Consider the following 11,157-nt stretch of genomic DNA (forward strand, 5'->3'; position numbering starts at 1 on the left):
AGCTTTCTTTTTTTTTTTTCTTTTTTTTTTTTTTTTTTTTTTTTTTTGGACAGGGTCTTGCTCTGTGACCCAGGCTGGAGTACAGTGGTGTGATCTCAGCTCACTGCAACCTCTGCCTCTGGAGTTCAAGCGATTCTCCTGCTTCAGCCTCCTGAGTAGCTGGGATTACAGGTGCGTGCCACCACGCCCAGCTAATTTTGTATTTTAGTAGAGACAGGGTTTCACCATGTTGGCCAGGCTGGTCTCGAACTTCTGACCTCAGGTGATCTGCCCTCCTCGGCCTCCCAAAGTGCTGGGATTACAGGTGTGAGCCACTGTGCCCGGTCTTGGATGGGTTGTTAAGTGACAGCCAACAATACTTATACAATACTGAGGGACTAAGTGAGGAGGTAAGGGAAAGGGAGAGACAGGCCTCAAGAATGACTCTCAGGTTTCTGGCTTAAGTAATTGAAGAGATGATGGTGCCATATGCTGAGATGAGGAAGGCTGAGGGAAGCCTGGGCTTGAGAGGGAAAATAAATCAAGAGTTCAGTTTCGGACATGATAAGTTTGAGATTCCTGTGAGGCATAAAAGTAAACATGTCAGAGTACATGAGGTTTAGAACTCACAGAGGTGTGGTTAGAATGCAAATTTGGGAGTTGTCTGAATATAGATTGTATTTAAAACCAGGGGACCGGATGAGATCACCTTAGGAAAGAAAGTAGAGAGAGACTAGAAGTCCTGGAACTGAGTTCCAAGGAACCCCAATATCTAGTGATTAAGTAGGGGAGGAGAAGCCCACAAAGGAGACTAAGGAAAAGTGGCCAGAGAGGTCAGAGGGCAGTTTGGAGGTAGTCCTAGAAGCCAAGAGAGGAGAATGTTTCAGCAAGGATGCAGTGGCTGCCTGTGTCTACACCTGTTGAGAAGTTGAGTAGGTGAGGATTGGAGGCCACTGAGGACCTTAACAAGAGCAACTCTGCAGAGTGATAGATGTGGAAGCCAGAGGATAGTGGACCAGGAAGTAAATAAGAGATGAAGAAGTGTTGTGTCCTTATGTAGAGGCCAGTAGAAAGAAAAAGAAGAAAAAAGAGAGATGAAGTGGAGACATAGTGTAGAAAACGTTTTTGAGGAATTTTGTTGCCAAGGGGACCAGGAAAATGGGGCAGACACTGCAAGAGAATTGTGGAGTAGAGGGAGGTGTATTTTGTTTGTTTTCTTAAGGATGGATTATTTCCATCAGCATGCTAGCATGATTCTGGAGCGGTGGAGAGATTGGTAATTTAGGGAAGAGAATGAATGCCCAAAAGAGTAAAATCCTTGAGGAGATGAGAGGGGATGGTACCAGAACATAAGCAAGGAGATTTGCCATAATAGAAGAAAAGAAACATCCTCCATTTTAATAGGGAAAAATAAAACATGGGTACAGATGTAGACAGGGTAGTGTATAGATTTGGTGGTGGTAAGATGAAGGAGCTCTCATCTGATTTTTTTCATCTTCTGTTTTTTTCAGTAATCTATGGAATGAGGTCATCAGCTGAGATTTCTTGGGGAAAATGGGAAAGTGAGGAAGATGGAGGAGAGAGGGCGAGCAATGAAATAGTCATTTTAGAGACAGAAAAAGTGTTGACCACGGCTGGATGTGGTGGTTCACGCTTGTAATCCCAGTACTTTGGGAGGCCGAGGCAGGTGGATCACCTGAGGTCAGGAGTTTGAGAGCAGCCTGGCCAACATGACAAAACCCTGTCTCTACTAAAAAATACAAAAAATAGCCAGGTGTGATGGCAGGCACCTGTAATCCCAGCTACACAGGAGGCTGAGGCAGGAGAATTGCTTGAACCTGGGAGGCGGAGGTTGCAGTGAGCCGAAATGGTGCCATTGCACTCCAGCCTGGGCATCAATAGCAAAACTCCGGAAAAAAAAAAGAGAGAGAGAGAGAAGAAAGAAAGAAAAGAAAGAGAAAAGAAAAGAAGGAAAGGGAGGGAGGGAGGGAGGAAAGGAGGGAGGGAGAAGATAAATGGCCAGACAGCATTGAGAGTGTATACCCATGGATTTTAAAGTGAAGTCCAGCTACCCAGTTGTGTGACTTTTCTCCAGCACCCTTCAGCTACTTGGATGCAGTCGTGGAGAATTGAGTTCATCAAAGGATGAGGTATATAGCGGGGGAGAGGAAGTAAAGAAGTTGAAGGTGTTTGGAAGGGAATGATCATAATGATAGACCAGGAACTCTAAGCTGGACATGAAGAGAAGTGAAAATAAAAAGGAACTTGAAGGAGAGTAAGAACAGTAATAAGTAGGAGAAAGTGCTGGCAGATGGGCATCTCTGAAAAGGTGACATTTAAGCTGAGACCTAAAGGATGAAGAACCAGCTTTGTGAAAAACGAGGGAAGAGATTTCCAGGAAAAGGGAATATCAAGTGGGAAGTGAATAGGTGATCATGACGCGTTCAGATTCTTCCTGCAGTGGGAGCCCTTGTGGAGGTAAACTGGAAGGACGGATGGTGTTGTAGAGAGTGGGATATTGGGCATTGAGATTTGGGAGTAGTGCAATATCTGATAACACAAAGTCTAGGTAGGTGATGATGGAGTGAGTGAAGTGGAAGAAGCAATTGTTAGAGGTCTCCTCGTCACCGTGTGGATGTTGAATTCACCAACAATGATATCAAGAGTTGGAGTGGACATACCCATTAGGAAGGCTATTATAAAAACAAATAAAAAACACAGAAAATAATAAGTGTTGTAATGTTGGCCAAAATGTGGAGAAATTGGAACCTTTGTGTATTGCTGGTGGGAACATAAATGGTACAGCTGCTGTGGAAAACAGTATGATGATTCCTCAAAAAGTAAAACATAGAATTACCTTACGATTCAGCAGTTCCACTTCTGGGTATGTACTCAAAAGAATACAGGGGCTGCAGCAGATATTTGTACACCCATGTTCATAGCTACATTATTCACAACAACCAAAAGGTAGAAACAACCCAAATATGCATCAACAGGTTAATAAAATGTGATACATATATACAATGGACTATTAGTCTCAAAAGGAAGGAAATTCTGACACATGCAGCAATATGGATGAACCTTGAAGACATTATACTAAGCAAAATATGCTAGTCACAAAAGGACAGATATTGTATGATTCCTCTTATATGAGATCCCTACAGAAATCAAGTTCATAGAGACAGAAAGTAGAATTGTGGCTTCCATGGGTTGGGAAGGTAGGAGGAATGAGGGATTACTATTTAATGGGTACAGAGTTTCAGTTTGGGAAGATGAAAAAGTTGTGGAGATGGATGGTGGTGATGGTTGCATAATAATGTGAGTGTACTTAATGCTGTAAAACTGTACTTCTAAAAATGGTAAGGCTGGGCACGGTGGTTCACACCTGTAATCCCGACATTTTGGGAGGCTGAGGTGGGTGAATTGCTTGAGCCCAAGACTTCAAGACCAGCCTGGGCAATATGGCAAAACCTCATCTCTACAAAAAAACATAAAAAATAAGCCAGGCGCGGTAGCTCAAGCCTGTAATCCCAGTACTTTGGGAGGCCGAGGCAGGCGGACCACGAGGTCAGGAGATGGAGACCATCCTGGCTGAAACGGTGAAATGCCGTCTCTACTAAAAAATACAAAAAATTAGCCAGGCGTGGTGGCGGGGACCTGTAGTCCCAGCTACTCGGAAGGCTGAGGCAGGNAGAAAAGAAGGAAAGGGAGGGAGGGAGGGAGGAAAGGAGGGAGGGAGAAGATAAATGGCCAGACAGCATTGAGAGTGTATACCCATGGATTTTAAAGTGAAGTCCAGCTACCCAGTTGTGTGACTTTTCTCCAGCACCCTTCAGCTACTTGGATGCAGTCGTGGAGAATTGAGTTCATCAAAGGATGAGGTATATAGCGGGGAGAGGAAGTAAAGAAGTTGAAGGTGTTTGGAAGGGAATGATCATAATGATAGACCAGGAACTCTAAGCTGGACATGAAGAGAAGTGAAAATAAAAGGAACTTGAAGGAGAGTAAGAACAGTAATAAGTAGGAGAAAGTGCTGGCAGATGGGCATCTCTGAAAAGGTGACATTTAAGCTGAGACCTAAAGGATGAAGAACCAGCTTTGTGAAAACGAGGGAAGAGATTTCCAGGAAAAGGGAATATCAAGTGGGAAGTGAATAGGTGATCATGACGCGTTCAGATTCTTCCTGCAGTGGGAGCCCTTGTGGAGGTAAACTGGAAGGACGGATGGTGTTGTAGAGAGTGGGATATTGGGCATTGAGATTTGGGAGTAGTGCAATATCTGATAACACAAAGTCTAGGTAGGTGATGATGGAGTGAGTGAAGTGGAAGAAGCAATTGTTAGAGGTCTCCTCGTCACCGTGTGGATGTTGAATTCACCAACAATGATATCAAGAGTTGGAGTGGACATACCCATTAGGAAGGCTATTATAAAACAAATAAAAAACACAGAAAATAATAAGTGTTGTAATGTTGGCCAAAATGTGGAGAAATTGGAACCTTTGTGTATTGCTGGTGGGAACATAAATGGTACAGCTGCTGTGGAAAACAGTATGATGATTCCTCAAAAGTAAAACATAGAATTACCTTACGATTCAGCAGTTCCACTTCTGGGTATGTACTCAAAAGAATACAGGGGCTGCAGCAGATATTTGTACACCCATGTTCATAGCTACATTATTCACAACAACCAAAAGGTAGAAACAACCCAAATATGCATCAACAGGTTAATAAAATGTGATACATATATACAATGGACTATTAGTCTCAAAAGGAAGGAAATTCTGACACATGCAGCAATATGGATGAACCTTGAAGACATTATACTAAGCAAAATATGCTAGTCACAAAAGGACAGATATTGTATGATTCCTCTTATATGAGATCCCTACAGAAATCAAGTTCATAGAGACAGAAAGTAGAATTGTGGCTTCCATGGGTTGGGAAGGTAGGAGGAATGAGGGATTACTATTTAATGGGTACAGAGTTTCAGTTTGGGAAGATGAAAAGTTGTGGAGATGGATGGTGGTGATGGTTGCATAATAATGTGAGTGTACTTAATGCTGTAAAACTGTACTTCTAAAATGGTAAGGCTGGGCACGGTGGTTCACACCTGTAATCCCGACATTTTGGGAGGCTGAGGTGGGTGAATTGCTTGAGCCCAAGACTTCAAGACCAGCCTGGGCAATATGGCAAAACCTCATCTCTACAAAAAAACATAAAAAATAAGCCAGGCGCGGTAGCTCAAGCCTGTAATCCCAGTACTTTGGGAGGCCGAGGCAGGCGGACCACGAGGTCAGGAGATGGAGACCATCCTGGCTGAAACGGTGAAATGCCGTCTCTACTAAAAAATACAAAAAATTAGCCAGGCGTGGTGGCGGGGACCTGTAGTCCCAGCTACTCGGAAGGCTGAGGCAGGAGAATGGTGTGAACCCGGGAGGCAGAGCTTGCAGTGAGCAGAGATCACACCACTGCACTCCAGCCTGGGTGACAGACCGAGACTCCATCTCAAAAAATAATATATATATACATATATAAAATAGTCAGGCATGGTGGCACACACCTGTGGTCCCAGCTACTTGTGTGTCTGAGGTGGGATTGCTTGAGCCTGGGAGGTCAAGGCTGCAGTGAGCTATGATTCTGCCACTGCACTCCAGCCTGGGTGACAGAGTGAGACCCTGTCTCAGTCAATCAATCAATAATAAAAATGGTTAAAATGGTAACTTTTATGTTATGGATATTTTACCATGATTTCTTTTAAGGAGTGGAGGGGAAGATCACATGTGACTGGGAACTAAAGACCTCAGTGAATGTGGGACCGACTCAGGAAATCTGTAGATATCAATGAGGAGAAAGAGAGTGGTAGAGGTAGGTGGCAGGCAGGATCCTCAAAGGTGCAGGATATTTTGCAGAAAGAAGGAGGAGTAATGGCCTGGAGGCAGCATTGGCAACAAGGAGGACACCTATCTCACCTGCAGGTCCCGGAGGACTTGAATTTTGCAAGAGAAAAACAAAACAAAGCAAAACCTAAAACCCCAGTTTCCATTTGAGAGGGCTGGTGGGGAAGTGGTGCCCTCGAGGAATACACAGGTCTCAACTGGGAAAGAAGGTGAAGGACACTTTCAGAGAATAAACTGAGGCTATAGGAGAGTTTGTTGTTGACTGAGAGTTCCAGTGGACACACTGGAAGGATTTGAAAGGGAGGAGAAAAATGGGATAAGAGTGTAAACAGACTGCTATGGGGACGAGAGTCAGGGTTCTAAGGACCAGAGGCAAATAGACTTCTTTCTGGTGGTGACTGAAGTCAACAGAAAGGCGAGGCCTTGTTGGATGAGTCTCACATATGGGAGGGTGGGCTTAGAGGCATGTAAAAAGCCAGTTCTGGGGCTGGAGTCTCTGATAGGTGAGCTGCTGGGTAGGAGGACTTCAAGGGAGGCTGCTCTTACAGACAGCATTGAAGTGGCCCTCAATTTACTTAGAGAAGAGCAGTCTGCCGAATCCTCCTACCAAGCCTATCGTATTGCCTTCTAGAAAACTACTTTAGGCTGGGTGCGGTGGCTCATGCCTGAAATTTCAGCACTTTTAGAAGCTGAGGTGGGCGGATCACTTGAGCCCAGGAGTTCGAGACCAGCCTAACCAATAGGGCAAAACCCTGTCTCTACTAAAAATACAAAACAACAACAACAACAACAACAACAACAACAACAACAAAAAATTAGCCAGGCATGGTGGCATGCACCTGTAGTCCCAGCTCCTGAGGAGGCTGAGGTGGGAGAATCATCTGAGCCCATGAACTGTGATGGCTCCACTGGGCAACAAGAGTGAGACACTGTCTCAAAAACAAAACAACAATAACAACAACAAAACCCCTACTTTATCCACAGGTTCTTGGCACAGATTGTGGAAGATAATTGCCCCTGGAGTTGGCAGACCTGGGTTCCCATTTTGGTGCCACACAATATATATAGTTGTATACCCTTCAGCAAATTACTTAATCTCTCTTCCAAAATCTCAGTTCCCTTATCTGTAAAATGGACATAATACCACCTAGCTCATGAGGTTATTGTGAAAATGGGGTGACATAATTTGTGGACAGCACCTGGAGCATAGTAAGTCCTCAATAAATGGCAGCTGATATTATTGTTTTCTGCACTGTCCCCTTTTTCAGCATTTTCCTCACCTTCCTCCCAGACGCCACTGTTCTCAGGCTTTCCTTTTGCTGACCAAACTCTTCAGTTGGACTTAAACAGTGCCCCCTCTTTCAGATCTTCTGTCTACTTTTCCTCAGTGCAACCGTATCTGTCTTATTTCATGTCAGTTTAGAGCCCTCCCTGTTCTCTCCTGGGATAAATCTGATTCAACCAGCAAGTTCTTTTTTTTGCATGAATTTATGTGTCCACAAAACATAACATTTATGTTTTAACCCAGGCCTTCAATGCCATAACCCAGTGGAATAAGAGCACCTCAGTTTTCCCACCTGACTGTAGCTCTTCCGTTGTCTAAAAATAGCACTCTTTTCAGTCCTGGCTTTTCAAAGTGTGGTCTGTGGACCAGCAGCATGGGCACGACCCTGGAATTTGTTAGAGTCTCAGACCTTGCTCCAGACCTACTGCATCAGAATCATTTTAGCAATACTCCCAAGTGATTTGTATGTACTTTAAAGTTTGAGCAGCACTACTAGAATAAGGAGCAACTAGCCAAAATAACAAGCAAGGGCTCCTTTATAGGAAGAAAGGTTTGTGCCCAAGCTCCCTACAAAAGGGCACCCAGAGCAGCTACTTCACAGCTCTGGGGATGGGCTGCCATCTCTGCCACCAGGGAAATGTTGCATCTCATGGGGGCCCAGCTGCTAGCCTGCCATGCTGGATCTCTAGAGCTTCCAGTAGAGTCAGGCTTCTGTTACCGGAATCAGAGGGCTAATTGGCCCCACATGGTTCCAAATCCTGCCAGTCTTGAGGGGAGTGACAAGACTCCCCAAGGAGCCAACCAAATGTAAAGAAAAAGGAGCCAAAGGCAAAGAGGGCTGGAGAACTAAAAGTGGATGCCTGGAAATTTAGCTGTTACGTTTCCATCTTCCTGCATGAAAGCACAACTCAGGAGAGCATCAGCTTAGAATCATTCCATATTATTCTCGGTTCATTTGTCCTTTAGCCACATCTGTCTAGCAACAGTTGTTAGCATGAGCTCGAGCTACCAGTCCCTCTTTGGACAGTGATGGAGGGATCAGTTTAGCCCATGGAGGAATCAGGGCATCCAGAGGGAGTCAGGTTGTCTGGTAGTTGGGTCAGGGAAAGAGCTGCCATGAGAATGAGGGGACAGAGTGTGTTGCGGGCCTATCTCTTAGAGGCAAGGAGTTGGGGGAAGGGCTTCGGCTGTGTGAAGTGGGTGAAGTTTATATTTGACTCCCTTTCTCTGCTCCTCCAGCCACCCCGAATAATGCTACCAATAACATCGCCACCTCTACATTTGTGTGATATGCTTAACCTTCCTAAGTGCTTCTGTAGTCATGATCTCATTTCATTCTCCCAAAAACGCAGAGTGAACAGGCTCAGAAACAGGTTAATTTTGATGTGGGCTGAGCATACAGGCTGGGCTAGGACGTAGAGTGCTGCTGACTGTAGGGTTGGGGCAGCTTGCAATGGAGACTCTGGATAGCCAGAGGGTCCAGGACCCTGAGTGGGAGGGAGCAGGAAGGGGGTGCTGCGATTGTGGGTCCTAGCATAAAGATGTGGCCCCAGCTGGGCCACCAATGTGCTTAGCCACTGTAGGTCTGTGCCTCTTCATCTCCTACCTAGAAGGCTGGGATGGAGGAGGAACAGTCACCTAGCCTGTCTGGCAGGACAGAGGAGATAATGGATGTGAAAGCATCTTTTCTCAAATTAAGTAATGAGGGTAAAAATGAAAAGAACTGCACGAATATAAAATGTTGTTATCATTAGGCAGAAGAGAAAGGCTAGGCCTTTACCCAGGTCGCTAAATAGAGAGGGCAAGCCTGGCACAAGGTGAGGGAATACCTTTGGGGACTTTGGTAAGAAGGGGAGAGAAGGAAGGCATTGCATACTTTGGGGCAAACAACAGAAGCAAATAGCAGGCCTCAGAAACAAACCTCGTGGGGTGGGGGGTGGGGGGTGATAAGCATTGGATGCTTCACAATTTTGTTCAGGGATGCCCTGTTTGAAGGGACCAGAAGCCAAACATCTTTCAAAGTCAAATTGCCTGTTTCCCCCAGGAGGATAGTCATGTGACCCATGGACAGCTGAGCTCCTGTCATCCATCACTGCTTGCCTTCAGTGTCACTCCCAAGTCTCCAGGCACTTAGCAAATTTCAGAGGGACTGAGCTGCAGACACTGAAAAAGGCAAACCCCAGGAGGGAAGGAACAATTTCCATTTGAATTGTAAAATGGCCTTCTGGTCTGTTAATGGTGGTGTTTCTCCCCTGTCTCAAGATACCTGGGAGTGGTGTGAGAAAAGGGCTGCTTGCAGAATTGAAGGCAGTTAAGGGTGGTTAGTTTGGCTCAGTTAGGGACAACCCAGGGATGAATGTGCTCCAGCCACACCTGGATACACGCCTGCGGCTATGAACCACATAACTGGGCCACCTGCAGGAAGATGGAATGCACCTATGCACACAGTTTGGTTCTTGCCTCTCTCCCCAACTCTGCCCTTTCTTGGCCAGCGAGTACAATCCCCACTTCCTCTATGGAGTCTTCTCCAGCTTCTCCACCCCCTCCTCTGAACACCCAAGTTGGGACTTAGTTATAGATCTCATCTACCAGTTTCAGTTAGCACTGTAATTCTCTTGTTCAGTATACACATTTGTCTTTTCTCCCGTAGCTAGACTGAAAGCTCTTTGAGGGCAGAGACCTGTCACTTCTCCTGTGTACCCCAGAGTGCTGGACTGTCTGATTAGGCACTCGATAAATACTTGTTGATTGATTAATATGTACCAAAAGAGTAAAGCAAAGCACTTGTGTCACAAAAGGCTGTTTGCTTATTGATTCCTCTGGCTCCAGGAGTGCCCATTTTCTTCAGAAGTGGTAGTACCTCAAGGTCCAATGGAAATTGAAGTGTCCTCTGCTTCAAAAAAGGAAAAAGGGGCAAAGGGGAGGCTGCAGTGGCAGGGATCAAGGGGGAGCACTGAGCATAGGACAGTATCCCAAGCACTTCCACAGCACACCTGTGTCTGTCTTCCTTGCTGGAGTTCCTGCTCCCCACGCCACAGTCTGCACAGCCTTCCCTGGCTGATGCCCATGTCGGAAATGAGCTGGTGCCATCCCAAGAAGTCCTTTTAGTGCCAACAAGTTCGGGTGGCAGGAAGCAAAGGGCTCATTTCCCAAATAGCCCTAGGGGTGAGGCAAGACGGCAGCTGCAGAAAGATGTTCTCTGGCTCCCTTCAAGGATGAGCTCCTGCCTGCCACCAGGAGCCAAAATGAAAGAGGCGCCAGCCTGTGGCCACCCTCAGAGGGTCCCTGTCCCATGAGGGTGCCTGTCCAGGACACTAATCAGCCACGTTCCAGCTTCGGAGTGACTTTCTATTGAAAAGTGACCATTTATCTTAGTGGTGTGAGAGGGAAGGAGCAAGTTTCTGAATTTGCCTTCCAGGGACTTGACCTCATCCTAGCATTCCCTTCCACCTCCCGAAGGGGTGACAGATAGACTCCAAGCCAGTGTGAGGTGTAGCCAGATACATCTCATATGATAGAGACAACTTCAGAGTTCTTTGCTAGACTATGCATTTCTCTTTTACACAATTATTCTAAATCTTTTCTCCTTCCCCTATAAATAGTCCTAAGGCTTCTCTCTAATTACTGAAACTGTGTCCTGATAAATAACCTAAATGCTTCAAACCATTTGCTACTGATGAATTTGATATTCTTAGCTAATAAAGAATTGCATTTCTCTCGGCTGGGTGCGGTGGCTCACGCCTGTAATCCCAGCACTTTGGGAGACCGAGGCGGGTGAACCGCCTGAGGTCAGGAGTTTAAGACCAGCCTGGCCAACATGGTGAAACCATGTCACTACTAAAAGTACAAAAATTAGCTAGCCGTGGTGGCACACGCCTGTAATCCCAGCTACTCTCCTGGAGGCTGAGGCAGGAGAATCGCTTGAACCTGGGAGGTGGAGGTTGCAGTGAGCCGAGATCGTGCCACTGCACTCCAGCTGGGGCAACAGAGGGAGACT

Source organism: Rhinopithecus bieti, unplaced genomic scaffold, assembly GCF_001698545.2.
Source record: "Rhinopithecus bieti isolate Rb0 unplaced genomic scaffold, ASM169854v2 scaffold_50805, whole genome shotgun sequence".
NCBI lineage: Eukaryota > Metazoa > Chordata > Mammalia > Primates > Cercopithecidae > Rhinopithecus > Rhinopithecus bieti.